This window comes from Hylobates moloch, unplaced genomic scaffold (assembly GCF_009828535.3).
Source record: "Hylobates moloch isolate HMO894 unplaced genomic scaffold, HMol_V3 SCAFFOLD_17, whole genome shotgun sequence".
Lineage (NCBI taxonomy): Eukaryota > Metazoa > Chordata > Mammalia > Primates > Hylobatidae > Hylobates > Hylobates moloch.
In genome coordinates, this window is record NW_026652292.1 from 73897983 (window position 1) to 73920907 (window position 22925).

The 22925-nt window shown below is 37.4% G+C and overlaps 1 long non-coding RNA gene across 1 annotated transcript in view; it reads left to right on the plus strand.

Moving 5' to 3' along the window:
* Positions 1 to 13519, plus strand: part of LOC116456923 (uncharacterized) — a 28605-nt gene extending 15086 nt beyond the window's left edge. Inside the window, exons 2-4 of the long non-coding RNA XR_004244846.1 lie at positions 7386 to 7452; positions 11231 to 11366; positions 13237 to 13519. This is a non-coding gene — a long non-coding RNA (uncharacterized LOC116456923). The remainder of the gene's footprint in view (positions 1 to 7385; positions 7453 to 11230; positions 11367 to 13236) is intronic.
* The last annotated feature ends 9406 nt before the right edge of the window (positions 13520 to 22925 follow it).

The window sequence follows — 22925 nt, forward strand, 5'->3', positions numbered from 1 at the left end:
TATGTATTTCAGATTTTGATATGTAGTGTTTTTAATTGGAATTCAGATTAATGTATTTTCTAATTTCAATTGCTCTTTTCTATCTTATACAATTTAAAATAATATAGTTTAGTGTTTTTCTAATTCAATTGAACTTTGCTCAGATGTGATTTATGAAATTTTAATTTTTAGAAAATAAATGAGCCTTACCTTATAATGTATTTTGTGACCATAATTTACAAATGTTTCTTTAAAAAACATACTTTTTTCCTTGTGTGAACTTTCTTTTCTCCCTCTCTCTGTGTATTAGTCCATTTTTATTGCTATAAATAAATAACTGAGCCTGGGTAATTTATAAAGAAAAGAAGTTTAGTTGGCTCATAGTTCTGTAGGCTGTACAGGGAGCATGGTGCCAGCAACTACTCAGCTTATGGTGAGGCCTCAGGTAGCTTTTACTCATTGTGTAAAGTGAAGCAGGAGCAGGCAGTCATATGGCAGAAGTGGGAACATGGGAGATGGGGTTAAAGAGAGAAAGGAAAAGGGGAAGATCCCAGACTCCTTTAAACAATCAGATCTTGTGTAAACAAACTGAAGGAGAACTAACTCATTACCAAGAGGATGGCTCTAAGCTATTCATGAAGGATCCATCCCTATGACCCAAACATCTCCCACCAGGCCTCATGTTCAACATTTGTATTTTTAGTAGAGATGGGGTTTCACCGTGTTAACGAGGATGGTCTCGATCTCCTGACCTCGTGATCCGCCCGCCTCAGCCTCCCAAACTGCTGGGATTACAGGGGTCTGTTCAACATTAAAGATCACATTTCAATATGAGATTTGGAGGAGACAAACATACAGATCATATCATTATCTCTCTCCCCACTTCTCTCTTTATCAATCCCTCCCTCTTTGTCAATCTTAGCCTTGGCCTTCAGATATTACCACTTGATTTTTCACATTTTCTGTATTCTTAATGATCATTTTTGCCTGCTTGACCTAACCATTTCTAAAAAGGTTTTATTTACAAATGGTCAGGATTATGTTATGGTGATTCTTAAAAATATTCCTTTGTAGTTGATGTAGTACCAAAAAGAGAGGATTGTCCAAGGCTCATGGTTTCTAAAGTGAGAAAAGAGCACCACATCTAGTCTTTCTCATGTTTCAAGACACTTCTCAGGAAGCCAACTTTGGCCTCACTGTACAGGAAAAGAAGGTGTAACAGCATAGGCAGAATATCTGAGGCGAAGTGGAAACAAAGCAAGATGGTAGAGCCCATGGCAGTCAGCACACAGATCTTTGTGGTGGCCCTGTGTACCTGCCAGTGATGGTGCTCAATCAGAATAACTAGTGAACAGCATAGACCACCTGCAAAGCTGAGCTGGTGGCTCCCATAATTTGTAGGATCTGGCTTGAATATCCCAGCAAAGAGGCCCAGCTACAAGCCCTACTCCAAGCCCCTGCCCAGCAAGAGTGATGCTCACCACAGTGCAATTTGGCAAAGAGCAGGGACTTTGCCAGACCCAGGAGTTTAAATGGTGCTCAGATCATCTTCAAAGCTCAACCCAAGTCCCCACTTAGGCAGGGAGGTAAACCTCAACCATGCATCTCTATCAAGCATAACAGCTGGTCTTATTTGTCCAAAGAGGGAACTCCATTTACCCTTGGGGCCCAGCCTATAACTCTGTCCAATTTCAGATCTTAAATACCAATACCATCTGTCAAGGGAATATACTCTGTCACTTGGCCCAATCAGAGTCAACTACAATTCCCAGCCATCAGCTCTGCTTGATTGCAGAATTAAATCAGTCATCTCATCTGACAAGGAAGCCCAGGGTTCAGTCCCACCTAGAATCACAGCCTATATTAAACAGTAAAGTCTATCTCTGCCAAGAAAATAGAAAACCTTGTAAAACCTGAAAGAAGTGGCTATCTTCTCAATTGTGGAGAATTCAAGGATTACAAACATCAAGGAAATCATGACACCTATGAAACAAAGTTCCAACATTGAGCCCTAAAAAATTGAGACCTATGAAATAACAAATAGTTCAGAATTAATCCTCTTGAATGAATTTAGTAAACTATAAAATATGTGGATATAAAATTAAAGGAAATATAAAAAAATCATACACAAATCATGAGTTTAAAAAATAAATAGAAATTTTTTAAAAAAAAGGTCAGGTGCAGTGCTTCATGCCTGTAATTCCAGCACTTTCAGAGATTGAGGCAGGCAGATCACTTGAGATCAGGATTTCCAGACCAACCTGGCCAACATGGCAAAATCCAATTTCTACTAAAAATACAAAAATTAGCTGGGTATGGTGACATACGACTGTAGCCCCAGCTACTCAGGAGACTGAGGCACAAGAATCATTTGAACCCGGGAGGTGGAAGTTGCAGTGAATCGAGATTGTGCCGCTGCACTCCAGCCTGGGTGACTGAGTGAGACCGTCTCTGAAAAAGCAAAAAAAAAAAAAATAGAAATCCTAGGGAGGTAGAATACACTAAGTAAATGGAAAAATGCAATAGAAAACTTCAACAGCAGGCACAATCAGGCAGGAGAAAGAATCAGTGAGCTCAAAGACAGAACATTTGAAATTATCCAGCCAGAGGAGAAAAAGAATGAAAAATAATAAAGAAAGTCTATGAGAATTATAGGACATCAACAAAAGATCTAATTTTTATATAATAGAATTTCCAGAGGAAAAGCAAGAAAAGGTCCAAAGGGGAATATTTAAAGAAATAAAAGCTAAAAGCTTCCCAAATCTGATGCCAACATCCAAGTACAGAAAGCAAAGAAGTCTTCAATCCAAAGAGGAGTTTACTAAAGCACGTCATAATCAAACTACAAAATCTAGCGACAAAAAATTCTGAAAGCTGAAAGGGATTAAAAAAATCACAAAAAAGGGAGTCTCAATAGGACTACAGACTTCTCGACAGAAACCCTGGAGGACAGAAAAAAAGTGGGATGATATATTCCAACACATCCTTAAGGAAAAAAAAAAAATGCCATGCAAAAGTACTTTATTCAGCTAAGCTGTACTTCATAAATAAGGGAGAAATAAAAACATTCCCGGACAAACAAAAGCTAAGAGAATTCATCAACACTAGGCCTGCCTTACAGACACTACTAAAGGAAGTTATTTAAACTATGTAAAGGCCACTAATTAATAACATAAAACATATAAAAGTGCAAAATTCAATGGCGTAAGCAATACAGCATCCTATTCGGAACACCCTACACTGAAAATGGTAGTGTGTAAAGGAATTTCATCTCTACTGTGATGGTTAATAGACAAATCTATTAAAAGAACTATAGCTAAAATTAATTGCCAGAGAACAAAAATTACAAAATAATGTAAATTTTGACATTAAAAATATAAAATATAAGGGAGAATAAAAGTATAGTGTTGTCATATGAGATCAGAGTTAACTTACTATCAGCTTGAAATAGCCTGTTACATGTTTTATGTAAATCTTAAGGTAATCACAAAATAAAAATATATAATAAATATTAAAAACATAAGTAAAATGATTCAAAGCATATCACTACAGAGACCCATCAAACCACAAAGGGATACAACTAAAGAACAATAAAGATATTACATATATACAAAATAACCAGAAAACAAATCACTAAATGACAATAATAAGTTATTCTGTATGTGCTTGAAAGTAAATGGAATAAATTCCTTAATAAAAAAGACACAGGGTAGCCAAATACATAAAATAAATAAATAAAAATACAAAAGACCAAATAGTCAACAATACGCTGTCTACAAGAAACTCACCTCATCTTTAAGGACATACATTGACAGAAGGTGAAGCAATAAAAAAGGATACTTCATGCAGTAGACATATTGACCAATGGAACAGAATAGAAAGCTCAAAAATGAACCCATACGTTTATGACCAATTGATTTTTTTACCAAGGTGCCAACAGTACACAATAAGAAAAACATGATCTCTTTTAAAAAGGATGTTGGGAAAATTAGCTGTTTACAGAGAGAATGAAATTGAACTTTTTCTGATACCATATACAAAATTCAACTCAAAATGAATTCAAACTTAAATATAAGATATAAAACTGTAAAACAAGTAGAAGAAAACAGGAAAAAAGCTATACAATATTGGTCTGGCAATGATTTTTTAGAATTAAGCCCTAAAAGTAAGATTACTTAAAACTAAAAAACATCTGCACAGCGAAGTAAACAATTAACAGAGTGAATAGGCAACCTACAGAATGGAAGAAAATATTCGTAAGCCATATATCTAATTAGAGGTTAATATACAAAATATATTAGAAACTCAAACAACTCAATAGTAAAAAAAATAACCTGATTTTTAAAGTGGGAAAATACCTGAGTAGACATTTCTCAAAGATAGATATGGAAATGGCCAACGGAAATGTTAAAAAAAAATGCTCAATATCACAAAATATTAGGAAGATGCAAATTAAACCTACAGGGAGTTAACACCTCACAACTGTCAGAATGGCTACTAGCAAAAGGCTGAATGAAGGGGGAAACCCTAGTACACTGTTTGGCAGGAATGTAAGATAGTACAACCATAATGCAAAACAGTATAGAGGTTCCTTAAAGCACTAAAAATAGTGTTCTCTTATGTTCTAGCAATTCCGCTTCTGAGTATATATGCAAAGAATTTGAAATCAGCTTATTGAAGAGATACCTGCATTCCCAAATTTATTGCAGCATTATTCACGATAGCCAGATGATGGTGTCTATCAACCAATGAAGGGTTAAAGAAAATATGATATATATACACAACAGACTCCTGTTCTGCCTTTAATAAGAGAGAAATTATGTCATTTGTGACAACATGGATGAACTTGGAAGGCATTATGCTAAGTGAAATAAGCTAGACACAGAAAAACAGACACCACATATTCTCACTTATATGTAGAACCTAAAAAAATCAGACACATACAAGCAGACAGCAGAATGATAGTTACTTGAGACTAGAGAGTAGTAGAAATGAGGAGCTGTTGGTCAAAGGGTACAATAGTTAGGAAAAATAAATGATAAGTATTTGAGGTGATAGGTATGTTAATTAGCTTGATTTAATCTTTCCAAATTGTATACATATATCATACATCACTTTGTACTTAATAAATATTCAATTATTATTTGTAAATATCCAATAAAAACAATAAAATTTAAAAGATTGCAAGAGGAGAAAAGATTTCTTTGTAAATAATGTGTTTATGCTTATTTAATTTTTTAGAATATAACTGTTAAAGAGAAAACACCTTTTACATAATTATTTTTAAATTTAAACTTTAAAATATTGTAAGAGGCAATTAAAAAATGTAAAGTTTTACATTCAGTTTAAGTTCCATTTTGATTAAGATAAAGAACTTTGGAGTCTAATATTTCAGAGTTTCAACTCCAATTCATTTAGTAACAGTGAGACTTCGCCATATCACTTCAACATTAGACTTCTTAGATTTTTTCTCTGTAAGATGGGAGGAAAAATATTTACCTGATACATTAGTCATAAATTTTAGCTAAGTTAATTTATGCACAATGATCCGTATACTTCCAGGCCCACACTAAGTGTTATTTAAATTATAGCTTTTTTGGTGATTTTAGCAATAATTATAATCAGGGAAAAAGAAATTTAATAGTGTTTTGTGTTCATAGCTAGTGTTCATTTTATTCACACAGGAAATGTAGGATGGTAGGAAGAGTAACAATTTTCATCTTAATTTCATAGATGAGAAATCTAAGACTTATCCTGGCAAAGTGTTTCATTTAAGGATATGTAGGTAATCAGCAATACAGTCAGACCTAGAATTGGTACCCAGTTGACTGCAAACTCAGTGTGTTTCAACTTCAATCTACTATATTTTAGCGCTTCTGAGTAATTTGTCTTTTGCATTAATACTCTAAAGATACTTGAGGGAAAAAAAGAGGTGTGTAAGATAATTTGAAAAGAAAGCAATTGAAAAACTGAAGTCAAGAGGGCAAGCTCTGAAGACAATACACTGATTCAGAAAAATGAAGGGGCTGTTCTAGTGACTCACTCATGGAGGCTGGCAGGGACGGACATAAAATGTAAGCACACGAGGTCAAGCTTAAAATAATAAATGCCTGCGAGGCGGATTCCTCATTATTATTGTCATTTAAACAAAGACCCACAGCTGTTAACTGGACCTTTGGCCTAAATCACAGGCTTCTTTATATGTTGTGAATTTCACTAAAAGGGCTGTTTTAAGTTCCATTTTAAAAGGAATAAATGTTAAACACACACACACACACACATTGAATAGAGCTCAAATTTGTTCAAAGCTTCATGCTTTAAACACACACACATATTGAATGGAGCTCAAATTTGATCAAAGCTTCATGCTTTAAAAACTTAATATTCTCAGTTCTCTAACTTTGCCTCCCAAAGTAGTAAAATAACAAGGAAACAAAGGAAGAATTGCTACAGATATGAAATATCAGCCAATGCATGCCATTTTGTAGGGGGTCTCAATGTTCATTCAAGGAGAATTGGAGTAAGTTGGGAGAAGAACGTTGAGAGAAAATATAAGAAATTAGTTGTCATTTTTAACATCAGACCTTCTATCATGCACTTCATATATCTTGATTCACATAGCTTAGTCAATAACATTCTTAGAACAACTTTGTGCAGTAGATATTTTCCCCTTAAAGACAGTTGGCAAATGGCAAACTGTAGTCCAAAGACCAAACCCAGTCTGCTATCTGTTTTTATAAATAGTTTTATTAGATTATGGCCACCCTCATTCACTTATGTATGGCCTATGGCTGCTTTTGGGTTATAATGGCTGAGCTGGGTATACTTCTGTAACCAAATAGGTATGTCCAGCAAACAACATATCTACAATCTGGTCCTTCTCCGATAATTACTGTTGAGTCCTCGATAAGGAAACTGAAACTCAGTGAGAGGAAATATTTAGTTCAAGGTCAAATAACTTTTCGTTCTTTGGAGGTAAGGGTTGATCTCAGAGTTTCCTAGTTCAACTTGTAATGAAACTCAAAGACTTCTCCAGGTGCAGCAAGATGTACTTTCCCTTAAACCATTTCATACAATTTGAGAATATAATTTCATCTTAGAGAACCTGGTGTTGTAATGGGGAAAGTGTGTATTTCAGCATCTGACAGACTCAAGAGAGCATTAGATTCCCTCATACTTGCTGTCACTAACCCCCATTTTAGTTGGTGAAAATTAAATGAAGAAAAGTTAGTAGTTATGTTCTGCAAACCAAAAAGGAAATATTCACATGTGTGATAATAGTTTTCAGTGCCAGGTCAAAGTTTTGATTCTTTGCTAGAAAATCTGTTCACTTTCAAAGGATTTCCTTTTAAATATGATGCCTCCTGAGGATACATTAAAAAAAAATTTCCTATTACCCTGCCCAGCCAGAAGAAGTGAAGCAAAGTTGCTGACTTCAGCCTCAAGCCGATAAGGAGGAAAAGAGCTTGGTAGGTAAGAGGAAACATCTGGCATGAAAATGTGAATTTGTGAACCAAGGGTGTGTCTCTTAAAATGTTCCTGTTAAAATTTGCCTCGTGTCATCTATAACTTCCCACTGATCATGAGTTTTTGGATTTTTCCCCCATGAGATCATCCAGTCAAAAGGCGATGAGAGTGTCAAATTAATAAATGAATGTATAGTGAAAACAGCTCACAATTTTCTACTCAGAACACACTAATTCACACGCTGCTGCCTTACCAAAAACCTGTGCGACTGTGCAGTTACTGAAACATCAGCGTCCTTATTTTAAAATGGGGTTAACTTCTGTCCCCACCTGCCCACTTAGGTGTTGTGAGGGTCGAAACAGATAATGCAGCAAATGTTATTTAAAGCTGTTAGAGATCATGCAAAGTAAACATCATCTATATGACTAAGATGATGATGATGATGATGATGATGATGATGATGATGAAGACAATAATGGCGAAGGTGATCCAGGATTTTTTTTTTTTTTTGAGAGAAAAGGGGTGCTGTAAATAATTACTCTGGGACAACCCTCTTAAACCAGGATAGCCTCCAAAAGACTGGGGACAGGACCGCAGCCACTCTTTTTAAGCTGATCTTAACAACATGTTTAATTGCTGAACATCACACCACGGTCTGGGGCTGGAAAGGAAGAATTTATATCTCTTTCCAGCAACGTGGTTGATCTAAGAAAGCCTAGCTTGAAAAGCAGATGGGAGAAGAAGGCAAGTGAAAGGATTGACCCTACAGCCCCACTGTTGCTAGTTACTTAGTACAAAGTCATTTCTGATTAGATAGATCTACCTGTGTATCCCTCAAGCCCCTCAAATTCAGTGTTCTCAAACCCAGGTCTTCTTTCCACAAACTTTTTTCTTTTTTCCTTTTTTTTTTTTTGAGATGGAGTCTCGCTCTGTCACCCAGGCTGGAGTGCAGTGGCGCGATCTCAGCTCACTGCAAGCTCCGCCTCCTGGGTTCACACCATTCTCCTGCCTCAGCCTCCCGAGTAGCTGAGACTACAGGTGCCTGCCACCACGCCCGGCTAATTTTTTTGTATTTTTAGTAGAAACGGGGTTTCACCGTGTTGGCTAGGATGGTCTCAATCTCCTGACCTCTTGATCCACCTGCCTTGGCCTCCCAACACAAACTTTTTTTCTAAAGACTTCTTTATTTATGTAGTTATACTAAAATACCCTTTTCCATTGACTGACCCTTATTTTATCTGGCAGAAAGTTTGTTACTTTTGCCATCTAAAACTGATTTAAGTTTCCTTTTGCTTGTTCAAGCTGACTTCCACTGATTCTGTTCACGTGGCTTATTACACTTTACCTTAGGTATTACGATACCCTTAATCTGGCTTTTCTGCTCGTAGCTCCCACTCTTCCAACTTGCCTGAATCCTCTGTCTGCTACTCTTAGAGCCATCATGCTTAATGATTTCTCATCATTTTCTCTTCCATACTTGTACACGATGCATCTCTCACAGTGCTTGAACTCTGTGCACTTACACTTAATGTTTGCCCAACATTCATATACTACCCTACATAAAAAAAAAAGCTATTTGAGATTAGAGTGACAAATCACACAGGGCTTGAAATGGAGTACAGACTACAAAACTCACCCTTGAACAGCAGATTTTGTATACACATTTCTGTAAACATCCACTATATGCCCAGTGATGATGCTAAATGCTTCAGACTCCTACACAAAGAAGAAGAACAAGGAGAAGCAGAGAGAGGGAGAGGGAGAAGAAGAGGGAGAGAGAGAGGTAGAAGAAGAGGGAGAGAGAGAGGAGGAAGAAGAGGAGGAGGAGGATAAACTTTCTCAAGAGTTTTTTTTTTTCCCCATAAAGTTTTGTCATGATAAAAGTCTTCTGGGTATCTTTATATTTTCATCCTCAATTTATACATATAAGGATGATCTTATCTGACTTATTTTCTAGGAAAGTCCTGATTTCAAAAAGCACATTGCATACTATAAAACTATAAACCACCACCACTGTAAGAGATATTTAATATCTAGTTCAGTGGATCAGAAACCCATTTATGTGATAACACTCCTGGAATTCAGAGTGTTTTTATAGAATTCTGTGATATAATGGTTTTATCATGTATTTAATTTCATCATGTAAAATAAGAAAGTATTTGCTATCAGAAAATGTGATTTGATGCCCACATGGTGTATAAAAGTCATCTTATTATGATGGGCACTAGAGAGAAGGTAGTTAGTAGACAGCTTTTCAACCAAACTGTCACTGCTTTTGTTTTTGTAGCTGTTGTTGATGTCTGCTTACTTACACTATGTGCATTCAGTTTTTTTCTGTTTGCACATAAGAGTAGCTAACATTATCAGAAAGAAATTAAGGAAAAATACCTCATGACTAACATAATTCTAAAAAAGTTAACTTAGCTTTTTCTCTGTATTTGCAAAACATTTATATGGCCAACCCACTTGCCCTTGTACTCTGCAGGCATATAATTTAAGATTTATTGGCTCAAAACCTTAAGTTTTAAAAAATCAGATTTATTTCATGATTATTACCCATTAAGAAACAATTTACTTCTAGGTCACACTCTAAGTGAAATTCTTGCTTTTTTTTTTTTCTCTAAACTCGAAAGGACCAAAGATGACACTTAGTGATTTTGGAAAAATGAATAGCAGAAATACGAACCAGCCACATGGATGACACTTATTCCATGGCTGAGCCCTGAAAACAGAATTAGTTAAGTCATTGGCTCAAAGCAATATGACTAAGGTTACTAGAGGATATGGCAGGAAGGGGCTCTATATTTATGGCATATTTAGTGTGAACAGGAAAACTGAGGAGAAAGGTCATTGACTGGGTTACTTTGTACTATAGTGAAATCTTGATATGCTGTAAAACAGGCAGCACCAAGAATTTCGAAGAACTCGGGATTTGGGGTCAGAGAAGCAGGGTGGAATTCCAGCTTTGTTGTATTTGGCAAGTCAATTAACTGCTGCCAGTCTCTATTATCGTTGCTTAAGTGACAATAATAATAATAATTGCATAGGAATGTGTGTGTGTGTATATATATATATATATAAAAAATCACCTAACTGAATTTTATCAGGATTAAATGTGTAATAATTATTGTATGCAAAAATTGTTGACAACCACTTAAATACTAACACCAACAAACAGAAACTATAAAAGTGATGAGTCATATATGGTTATTTCATTTTATTGTTATGTTGACGTTTTACCCATAGAAGTCCTATTTTTTTAAAAAAGATTAGTGCTTACACATATGGTAAATGTATTGAAGAGATCAGACTTTGGTGATATGAGCTAGGTCAGATCCAAGCAATAAATCTCCAGGTTTTCCCTTGGATATGGAAAAGCGACACCAATGATAACTGTTTTCATCAGCACTGCAGCTTATTTTCATTATATACTACAATGTTTTCTTCCAGGAGTCTGAAAACCCTTTTACTGGAAAATTAGGTCATTACAGCGATTGTGTTATCTCCCTCCACCTTCCTCCAATGTGCTGATCAAATCGCCCCCAGTTCAGGAAATCATCAAACGAATGAGAACGCTTACTCCACACACTTACGTGTCCACAGCTGCCCTTTAGTGATTTTATATCTGTTACCATTGTGGTTTCAAGTAACATTTTTCTCCTTTCACTTTGGATGATGTCCTCCAACAAATATTTGCATATAAACAGTAAAAAGAAAAATATATTTTTCTGTATTTTTCTGATCTAATTATATGATGCTTTTATTTTCTTTTCTCCTCCTCAAGTTGAAAGATGCTCAATGACCATAGGAAGAAGATACTGGATTTTCAAAATAATATTTGATGAAAGCAATTGCCATGCAGTGATGAGAACAGGTTTGGGAGGCTCAAGACCTGGTGTGACATCCTGACTCCAATTGGTGTAAGCTCATTGCTCTGCTCAAATGATTCAAACACTATAAACTGCAGTGGCACATTGGTAATACCTACTTCATTGGTATGTAAGATTTGAAAATGTTCATAAACCACCAAGCACTATGTAAGCATTAGTTATTCTTATTATGACTTTTTTATTCCTTCTATAGAGAAAAGAGTGCTGGAAGTTATAGCTAGGAATTCTAGTTACTATACAATTCCATAAACAATGTTGTGAAAAAGCTTAAATTCTAAGATCAAAGATAATACTTATTCAGTAGGGTTTATATGTATATTTATATATACATATATTTTTACTCAGAGCAAATAATATGGTCAGTAAAATGGGTTACAATTGTAAACACAATGACCATTAGTGTTGTAAAGTACATGCCGGCCTAGGATGTAAAATAACTTTATTGAATAAAACCTTTCTAGCTACATAATATCTAAAGGTTACTGTGTTAATATACACACACACAAACACACACGGAAATAGCATTGAAAATAAAATAAATGAAGATGCTATTAAGTTCAAATGATGATGAAATTGCCCCCCAGACATGGGAGTAGGTAAGCAGTAGAGAGCCAGTGGTCTTCTGAAGCCTGTAGCCCTGGAGCCTGGCCCAGTGTCAGATAGTCCCTTCAATTCAAGAGAAATTTAAATGCAATAGACTATAATCCAGGTCTACATATTTCCAGATCAAGCTATTTTCCCTTCTCCTTGCCAAGTTCAATAACAAAGTTTGGTTCTGAAATTCCCCAACAGACTGTTTAGCCTGGCTTTGGGCCCCCACATAGAGTGTGACAGCAGCCATGCAGTGAGGGCTTTCACCCCAGGGAAAGTGATGGTAAGTGTTCAGAAGATGTGTGCATGAGATAAGACAAGTCTTTGCTTCATAAAGTGTTGTGTGTATTGTGAGTTGTTTCACTTCTCTTTCTCCCCACATCAAATTATAGTAAGATCTAAAAGTGAATAATAAAAAACAGAATTCACAACACATTTCTAAATGATTCCCGGGAGGAATTCCCACCCAAATTGAGAACCTTGGAGTTTTAAGACGGTTGTTGCTGAGGTCAGACTCTTAAGAGAAATCTGAGAACCCCTTTCTTTCATCTGAATTCAGACTATACTCTTAGACCTAGAAAAAAAGGGGTTTCAGTGTCCAAAAGCTGAAAGGCTATGTTGTAGACATATAAAGTTTCACGGACTGCAAAGCACCTGAAGCCTGTGCCTACATACAAACAAATCGTGTCCCTAATTACAGGTTGATAGAGACCAAGATTTAACCTTCCAATCCCTCAGAAAAATATAAAGGGCTGCGACCTTGCCTACCAGCTAAGGAACGTGTCTGGTCTTAGGGATAGAAAAGACCTAGGAATGGAGACTTTTATGTTCTTGTGGGCAGGAGGCGCAGTAGGAGAATTAGCTACCAGGGATGGCCCACAGCACAGTGGAGATCTCATGTGCAGTGTTGGAAGCAGTGGCAACAGCATTCAGGCCTTCACTAGATTAAGTCTGCAGCTTCATTTGTGCCATGGTTCTGGCTTAGAAGCCTCTCCTTATTTCTATTCTTTTGAGCCTGATTCTCCAATCTTCCTGGAAATCTATGAATCACTCCCTATCTTCTCAGTAAGGAGTTTTTTTTTCTGCCTAAAGAAGCATTCACTTGGTTGTGGTATGGACTGCATGATTATGTCCCCTTCCAACTCAAAAAAATACCTATATGTTGAAACCATAATGCTCAATGGGATGGTATTAGAAGGTAGGGCCTTTGGGAGATGATTAGATCATACAGGTGGAGTCCTTATAAATGGGATTAATGCCCTTGTAAGGAGAATTATAAAGAAATTGCTTCCTCTTTCTCTGCTCTTAGTCATACGAGGAGACAAGGAGAAGATGTCCATCTGGAAACCTTCAGGAAGTGGATCTTCACCAGACACCAGATCTGCTGGTACTTTGCTCTGGACTTCTCAGTCTCCAGAACTGTGAGAAATGTGTCTGTTGTTTAAGCCACTCAATCAATAGCATTTTGTCATAGCATCCTAAACTGTCTAGTGGAGTTTGTATTGTTTCAGCCTAAAGCCCTGAATGATGTGAATGGTTAACCATTTATAAACCACTGAAGGTGACTCAGCACATTATCTTGTACCTGGTGGACCACACATACCAGAGGTTAGTAGGTTTTTCCGGTTAAACCTTCTAATCATGCAGTAAACATTGTCTGTGCACCAATAAGTGCCAGGTACTCTTCTCAGTGCTGCGGATGCAAAATGACACAAACACAAGTCTCGCTCAGGAGCTCATCATCTCCTAAAAACAAACAAGCAAAAAAGCAACTCTATATATTTATGTGTTAGTACTAAAATAGAGGTATGGTCCAGGATTTATGTAAACTGATGATGTTAGTTCTTTGTTGGTTGTACATTGAAAATATATTCTTACAGTTTATGATCTTTTGTTTCACTTTTTAAGGTGTCTTTTATGTAGAGTTCATTATGTTGTATGTATTTATAATCCAGGATTATTAAAATGCTTGCCTATATGTTTTTTGCCTAAATGTTTTAGGTTTTCTATTAAAAAATTAATTTAGCAAATGTTTTCTTGAATCTATTGAAGTGATTTTATGGTTCTTCTCCTTTAATGGACTAATGAAGATAATTACTTTAAAATATTTTTTAATATTAAACTATACCAGCATTCCTGGCATACACCCAAATGAGTCCTGAATCTTTCATATATAACTGGAATCAATTTGTTAATATTTTGTTTAAAATTTTTACAACTATGTCCATGACTTGAATTGTTATATAATTTTCATTTATCATCTGTCTTGGCTTGGTTTGATACCAAGATTATCTGAGCTTCATAAAATAAGTTCAAGTGAATCATCTGTTTCCAAGTTCTCTGGAACAGTTTGTATGAGTTTGGAACAGTTCTTATCTTGATTTATTTCCTGAAACTTGACTCTAAAACATTCTGAGTAAGTTGCCATTTTTGTGAGTAGATTTAGCCATTTCTCTAAGAATCGTTGTATCACTGCTATAATTACATATTGAATATAAAAAGCATTAATTGCACCACTTATTATACACCTCCCCACTGCTCTTATTCTTCATTCTAGTTCTTCTCTCAGCAATTCACCTTCTTTATGTGTTTTTCAGAAATAGCCATTTTCAGGAGAATGGCGTGAACCTGGGAGGCAGAGCTTGCAGTGAGCCAAGATCGGGCCACTGCACTCCAGCCTGAGCGACAGAGCAAGACTCCGTCTCAAAAACAAAACAAAATAAAAACAAAACAAAAACAAACAAACAAAAACAGAAATAGCCATTTTATGTACTGTCTGAAGTGATCTCATCCAAACTTGTTTTTTTCTATACAACTAAAGAAACTGAGAGAATGGAGCATATCTGGGTTCAGGAAATGACCCTTCAATATATCAGGGCACTGATGGCTCCCATCTTACAGAACACATGCACTATCCAATTCCTGAGTGTCCACTGAAAGAATATAAGGTCTTTTCTGCAAAATCATTTGCCAATATTCAATGAGCACTTCTTATATACAGGCTCAGAGCCAGGATCTGGGATGAGTAAAGAAGGTACATGATCCTCCTCCACCATTAGCCTTCAGTGTTTCACAGTGTATTAGTTCATGCTCACATTGCTATAAAGATACTACCTGAGACTGGGTAATTTATAAATAAAAGAGATTTAATTGACTCACAGTTCTGCATGGCTGGGGAGGCCTCAGGAAACTCACAATCATGGCATAGCGCAAAGGAGAAGCAAGGAGCTACTTCACAAGGCAGCAGGAGAAAGAGTGAGTGCACAGAGGAAACTGCCATTTTTCAACCATCAGATCTCACAAGAACTTCTTCACTATCATAAGAACGGCATGGGGGAAACCACCCTTATCATCCAATCACCTACCACTAGGTTCCTCCATTGACACATGGAGATAACAATTTGCGATGAGATTTGAGTGGGGGCAGGGATCCCAACCATATCATTCTGCCCTTGGACCCTCCAAAATCTCATTTTTTTTTTTCACATTTGAAAACCAATCATGCCTTCCCAACAATCCCTCAAGTTCTTAACCCAGGATTAACTCAAAAGTCTAAGTCCAAAGCCTCATCTGAGACAAGGAGAGTCCTTTCCACCTAAGGGCCTGTAAAATCAAAAGCAAGTTAGTTACTTCCAAGATACAAAGGGGGTACAGGCATAGGGTAAATGTTCCCTTCCCAAATGGGAGAAATTGGCCAAAACAAAGGAGCCACAGGCCCCGTGCAAGTCTGAAACTCAGCCAGGCAATCACTATGTCTTAAAGCTCCCAAATCTCCTTTGATTTCATGTCTCACATCCAGGGCACACTGATGCAAGGGGTGGACTCCCAAGACCTTGGGAAGCTCTGCCTCTGTGGCTCTGGAGGGTACAGCCCCTGCAGCTGCCTTCATGGTCTGGTATTGAATGCCTGTGGCTTTTCCAAGCACATGGTGCATGCTGTTGGTGGATCTACCATTCTGGGGTCTGGAGTATGGCAGCCTTCTCACAGCTCCACCAGGCAGTGCCCCCATGCAAACTCTATGTTGGGGCTTCAACCCCACATTTCCCCTTTGTAATGCCCTAGCAGAGGTTCTCCATGAGGCTCCACCCCTCTGGCAGACTTTTGCCTGAACATCCAGGCATTTTTATACATCCTCTGAAATCTAGGCAGAAGTTTCCAAAGCTCAACTCTTCTGTGCACCCACAGATGCAACATTACGTGGAAGCCACCAAGGCTTGGGGCTTACACCCTCTGAAGCAATGGCGTGAGCTGTATCTTGGCCCCTTTTAGCCATGGCTGCAGCTGGAGTGGCTGGGGTACAGGACACCAAGCTCCAAAGCTGCACAGAGAGGAAGGGCCCTGGGCCCAACCCACAAAGCCATTTTTCCCTGCTAAGTCTCTGGGCCTGTAATAAGAGGGGCTTCTGTTATGATCTCTGACGTGCTCTGGAGACATTTTCCCCATTGACTTGGCTATTAACATTTGGCTCATTACTTATGCAAATTTCTGCAACCAGCTTGAATTCCTCCCCAGAAAATGAGTTTTTTCTTTATAGTCAGGCTGCAAATTTCCCAAACCTTTATACTCTGCTTTGCTTTTAAACATAAGTTCCAATTTGAAACCATCTTTTTGTAAATGCATATAACTGAAAGCATTCAGAACAATACAGCTCACTTCTTGAATGCTTTGCTGCTTAGAAATTTCTTTTGCCAGATACCCTAAATTATCTATCTCAAGTTCAAATTTCCACAGATCTGTAGGGCTGGGGCAAAATGCTGCCATTCTCTTTGGTAAAGCATAACAAGAATTACCTTTATTCCATTTCTCAACAACTTCCTCATCTCCATCTGACACCACCTCAGCCTTGACTTCATTGTCCATATCACTATTAGCAGTTTGGTCAAAACCATTCAACAAGTCTCAAGAAGTTCCATACTTTCCTATACCTTCCTGTCTTCTTCTCAGCCCTCCAAACTGTTCGAACCTCTGCCTGTCACTTGGTTCCAAATTCGCTTCCACATTTTCAGGTTATCTTTATAGCAGTACCCTATTCCTGTTACCAATTCTCTGTATTAGTTCATTTTCACACTGCTATAAAGATACTACCTGAGAATAGGTAATTTACAAACACAAGAGGCTTAATTGACTCACAGTTCTGCATGGCTGGGGAAGCCTCAGAAAACTTGCAATCATGGCAGAAGGCAAAGGAGAAGCAAGAACCTTCTTCACAAGGCAACAGGAGAGAAAGAGAAAGCACAGGGAAAACTGCTATTTTTTAAACCATCAGATCTCATGAGAGCGTTCATATTATCATGAGAACAGCATGGGGGAAACCACCACCATGATCCAATCACCTCCCATAATGACCCTCCCTGGACACATGGGAATTATACTTCAAGATGAGATTTGGGTGGGGATACAGAGCCAAACCAAACCATATCACACAGTTTTTTGGGAGGTGGACAGTTGATACACCAAAAATTAAAGCAATAAGATAAATGCAGGGACAGGAACCAGGCAACCCAGAGGAGGCAATATCCAAATGCCTAGGGATGAGAGGATGAAATTGAGGAGTCAATTTGTCCTCTAGATATTGTATACCAACTTTTTGCCTAGGACTATTATACTTTTGGCACTATACATTCTTTAACCCAGAAGCTCCCTCAGTTCCTGGCAAACCAGGTCAATTGGTCACTCTATCTAGACCTTCAGCGCCTAGCACGAACTTGTCCAACTTGCAGCCCGTGTGCTGCATGTGGCCCAGGATGGCTTTGGGTGTGGCCCAACACAAATTCATCAACTTTCTTAAAAGTTGATGAGGTCTTTTTTGTAATTTTTTAAACTCACTAGCTATCTTTAGTGTTAGTGTATGTTATGTGTGGCCCAAGACAGTTCTTCTTCTTCCAATGTGGCCCATGGAAACCAAAAGATTGAATGCCCCTGGCCTAACACTATATATGGCACAAAGATGGAATCCAAAGGGTATACTTAATTAATTGACAAATGATCTGAGTAATCATGAACAGTAAGTTTTAACCAAGCATATGGAAAAGGGATTGCAAGGCTGTCTGGAGGGACAATGCAGGAAGAATTACTAGACAACATGGACATGGTTTGAAATTATAAGTCATCCTGTGTGATGGAAGGAGCAGTGAGCACAGGAAAAGAGTTGGTGATAAGACTGCAGAAATAGACAAGGTTCAGATGGTAAAAGTCAGGTTGAGGAGTAAGGGCTTTATTTTATCCTATAGTCAATAAGAGGATTAATAGAGTGGCATTAACAGAGTCAGCCAGCTCTGAGATAATATGAGCATAGTAGTGAAGAATCCGAATTTCTTTACATGTTTGTATATATAGGCATCTTTGTATATATTTGCATTTTGTATATTCAGGCGTTGGAAGAATGGTCTGCCTGTTTTTGTTTTTAATCAGGACCCCCTGTGTGACAGAAGAAAAAGTCTCAAGTTGGAGTTAAAATTCTCCTGCATTCTGATCAGATTCTGCTGCATTCTTCATGTGACCTCAGGCAAGTATCTATATTTCTCCAGCCTTAGGAATTCTAAAAGAGAATTCTTAAATTTTAAAAAGGAAACAGTGATATCTATTTCTAAGTCTTTTGTAGAAGACTGTGAGAAAATACCTATAGACAAGCTCTGAAAAATGTCAGGCAACACGGAAATCTAGGTTTGGAATTTGTAGTTGGAATGACTAATAGATTGGATGGCTAACGGTGTAAGAGAAAAATGACTGAAAAAAAGGAACTACATTCATTAGCAATTGAAGCTACTCTTGAATTGGCTGTGCAACTTCAGCAAAGCTATATAATAGTCCTATAACTTGAGATAACTCAACAGCACAGCTTGTCACAATTAATGTTAACTATAGATAACTGATACATAATATGGATTGGCCTATGATCCCAATACAAAAAAGAGCCACATTTTACCTGACATGAAAGTTGAACTAACTTACAAAAGAGTTAACAGTCCATGGGTCTGATATAATAACACTTAATTAAATGGTGCCTATCAAAACCTCTGCTACTGAATTCCAGTAAGGTTCTCCCCTGCTCACTGAGTCAGCCTTTATCGCCCTGGCTCTCAGCACTGTGAACATTCCATTGTTTCTATTTGCTTTGAGATACAAACTTCTGGGCACATGGGGGCTGCAAGTGTTATTTTCAACTACGTATCTCCAAATACTGCAATCACCTTACATCTGGCCCATTTCCATGACGTCTGCTCTAAGAACCGAGTGGCACAATGGTCATGGCTTGTTTGTTATGACATTCTGGGTCACTTTGGTTTATCTTTTTATTAAGGTAAAGTTAGAAATTATACCGTGTCTGTCTCAATGAACAGAATGTTTGTATTCCTCCCCACCAAATTCATATATGTTGAATCCTTAATCCCAATGTGATGATATTCAGAGGTGGGGCCTTTGGCTGGTAATTAGGTCACAAGGGTGGAGCCCTCATCAATGGGATTAGTACTCTTATAAGGAGAGGCTGAGGAGTTAGATAGCTCTCTTTCCTTCCTTCCATGTGGGGCTACAAGAAGGTGGCCATCTGCGATCTGAAAGAGGGCCCTCATGACAATCTGACCATGCTGGTATGCTGACCTTGGATTTCTTGCCTGTAGAGCTGTGAGAAACAGATACCTGTTGTTTATAAGCCATTCAATCTATGAGACATTGTTATAGCAGCCCACACTGGTCAAGACATCTGTAAACATAGCTCACTCAAATAGCAAAACTCAAAATAAGCACGTGGACCACAGAGGTCATATGAGTTGAGGATCCTTGCATCTTGTGTGTCTTGGGTTTTGGTCCCAGGTCTGCTGCTAACTGCCGGTATAACCCCAGGTGAGCCTCTTGAATACTCTGAGCCTGAAACCCAGTTTTTAACCTGTGAACTGAAGAAAGGTAATTTTATTTGTTTCACCCATCTGTTGTTCTATAAATAAATGAATTATGGTAAATGTGCTTTGTAAATGAAAATGTTTAGCAGGGATATGACACTTTAAAAAAGGATGAGAAAAGTTACAAATTTTAAGTCGGAAGTTTGATCTTCCACCTACAGGTTGGGAAATGATGGATGAAGCATCACTAGTATCTTGGAGTAGTTCAGAGTTTCGCTCTGGAGTCAGAGTGCCAAGGTCAAATCACAGTACCATATTTTACCAGCTATGTGTGTGGCCTGAGGCAGGTTACTGAATACACTATGTTTCAGTTTCCTCATCAGATAAATGTGGGTGATATTAATTGGTTGTGATACTAACATAAGACTGTGAATATATATCAATAGAGTCGATATTACGTAGTTGATATGAGTGTTAGCTGAGTTAAAAATCTGCAAAGCCCTGTGATCAGAGCCTGGCACTCTGATATTTCTGAATCCATGGTAGTCATTATATTTGTTTTGGTTACCTTTTCTGAAATGAAAAAGATTAGAATACCTCTGCCTAGCACAAAATATAATGAATTTTAAAATACTTTGTCAACTTCAAAAGACAGTTCAAATTTCAGTAGTATGTATGAATAAATACCGATGAAATGCATTTTGCTCAGCAGGGTGGAATTCCTGGATTTTGGGTCACACACACACGCACACGTACACACATATGGACAAACCCACTCACACACATTGTTACATACTCAGAGACACACAGACACATGCACACACACACACACACTCTCATACACATGTACAAATGCACTAGAGTTCTGATCTGTCTCAGTACAAAATCCACTTCCATTTTTGAATGTGAAACCTGGAGGAAGAAGAAGTAGGGTCTTCCAGAACATCTACATTTAATTTGTTTTCAGGGAGTCCCCTATTCCCCAGAGATCATTAAGTTACAATTCAGAGTTATTAATCTTGAACAAGGCAAGTCTTTTTCCTTTTTAGGTACTCAGTTATTTCAATTGTAAAATGAAAAACTTGGTACATAAGAGTCACTCTATGAATATTTGTGGAATGAAATAAATGGTCAAAAAATAAAATTATGCACAATTGTTATTGCTATGATTTATTATGACAAAATCTTTCAAGGGTGCATTTTTTAGAAAAATTCTGTTATGCAGTGATTCCCGAAGTCAACCCAGCCACAATTACCTTTTTTTCTGTAGGTTACTAAAATATTCATAAAACTCAACAGTCAGGAGTGAATGTGTGTGAAAAAGTTTGTGCATGAGACTCCAAGTCCTCTCTCTTGGGAATCTCAGGCCTCTCATTCATACACTCATTCAACAACTCTTTGCAGAATACCTCCTTTGTATCAAACATTGGCTGGCGGACAATGATAGAAAAATGAAATCAACAGGTTCCTGATTTTAAGGAGCACTCAGTCTAAAGGGAGAGTGGGAAGATACACAGTGGGTATGGCAAAGACTTTCTGCAGGAGGTAACATTTCAACTGATGGGAAAAGTAAGCAGGAATCCATCAAGGTTTTAGGGTGTTCTGCCAGTGGGGGGCAGATTGGCAGAGGCTTTGTTAAGAAATGCTCTATGTGTGCACCCAAACTGCAGGAGAATTCCTGCCATGGACCATGGCAGAAACTCAAGGACACTGAGCCACAAAATGCAATAACACTTAAAGCACTGTCTCTGACAAGAAAAATATGTGCTCACACCTAATTGACCAAAGTATGTCATATGGCCAAGGTCAATGTCACAGGGTAAGTCACATGTCAGGCGACCCAATTGTTTAATCTTATTGCAGAAAAGGAGTAAAAAATTGAGAACAAAAATATAATCTTCCATACTAATTTTATTAACAAGCTGATAATTTAGTAGGACCAATGAGCTTTGAATAATAGGAGGTGAGATTAAAGCCTAAAGTAGGGACCACACCTTGTGCATAAACACAGTTCACACAGGTAAAAACCTGGGAGTTCTTTAACACTCTATTTTCTCTTTTCCCCAAAAGTTAACCATTTTCTAATTCATGTGAATTCCATTTATAACACATGGCGCTTAGCAAAGTATCTGACACAGAGTTGGTATTCATTGTATGTTTGGTAAATGAATGCATGTATGCTTGAATAAATACATGGCCATACTGCCAGCCTTTTCTTGCAAAGTCTGTTTTAGATTGGATTCAAGCTTCTACAGCACCTGTGCTTATCAACTGCGTCACACTATTACAGTTCACAATAATTGTTTGTTCATCCGCTTCTCATTACATCATACTCATGGTGAGGTCAGAGAATGTGTCACCTCTCCCTAACCAAGGGCCTGGCACAGTGTTTGGCATATAATAAGAGCTCAACAATGTTATTTGATTCCTAATTATCACTAGCAGCATGAATTTTTGACCACTTAACATACAACTTAAGTCAAGAGGTGCTGAATAACCACAGGTCACACATTGAATAAGTGTCAACACTAAAATTTATGACACAGTTTTTCTTCAAACTAGTCTTTTTACAGTACATCATATTTATTTCAGAGATCAGCTAGAAGCTGAGAGAAAGCATATTTAAGATACACAACAAAGACTATATAAAGAACTTATATAAGTTTAAAACAAAAACACAAACCCCAGGGAAATATGGACAGTTTGAATAAGTTTGTCATAAAATATAAAAATATGTATGGTTTGTAGAATATGAGGATATATCCAGCTCCATTAGTGTTGAGAAAGATGCAGTTTAAGACCATGATATGCTACTATATTTTAGAGTCAGTTGATTAGTGAAATTTCAAAAGTCTGACAATATCAAATGCTAGAAAGATACAAATTTATAGCATCTCTTAACTATTACTGGTTGATATGTAAACTTGGCTGGATCTCTTAAGAAAACAGTTGAGTATTGTAAACTTGTATATTCAAATACCGAGAAAAGTACATATTTTGCTTCTACATGTAGAACCAAGGGAACCTTTTAAAAAGGCTCACCAGATATATGTCCACTATTATGCACAAAATCTTTGAAACTAGCAAAAACCTGTAAACAACCTAATGCCAATAGAGAAGATATGAGATGAATAAACTGTTGTATATTTACTACTATGGC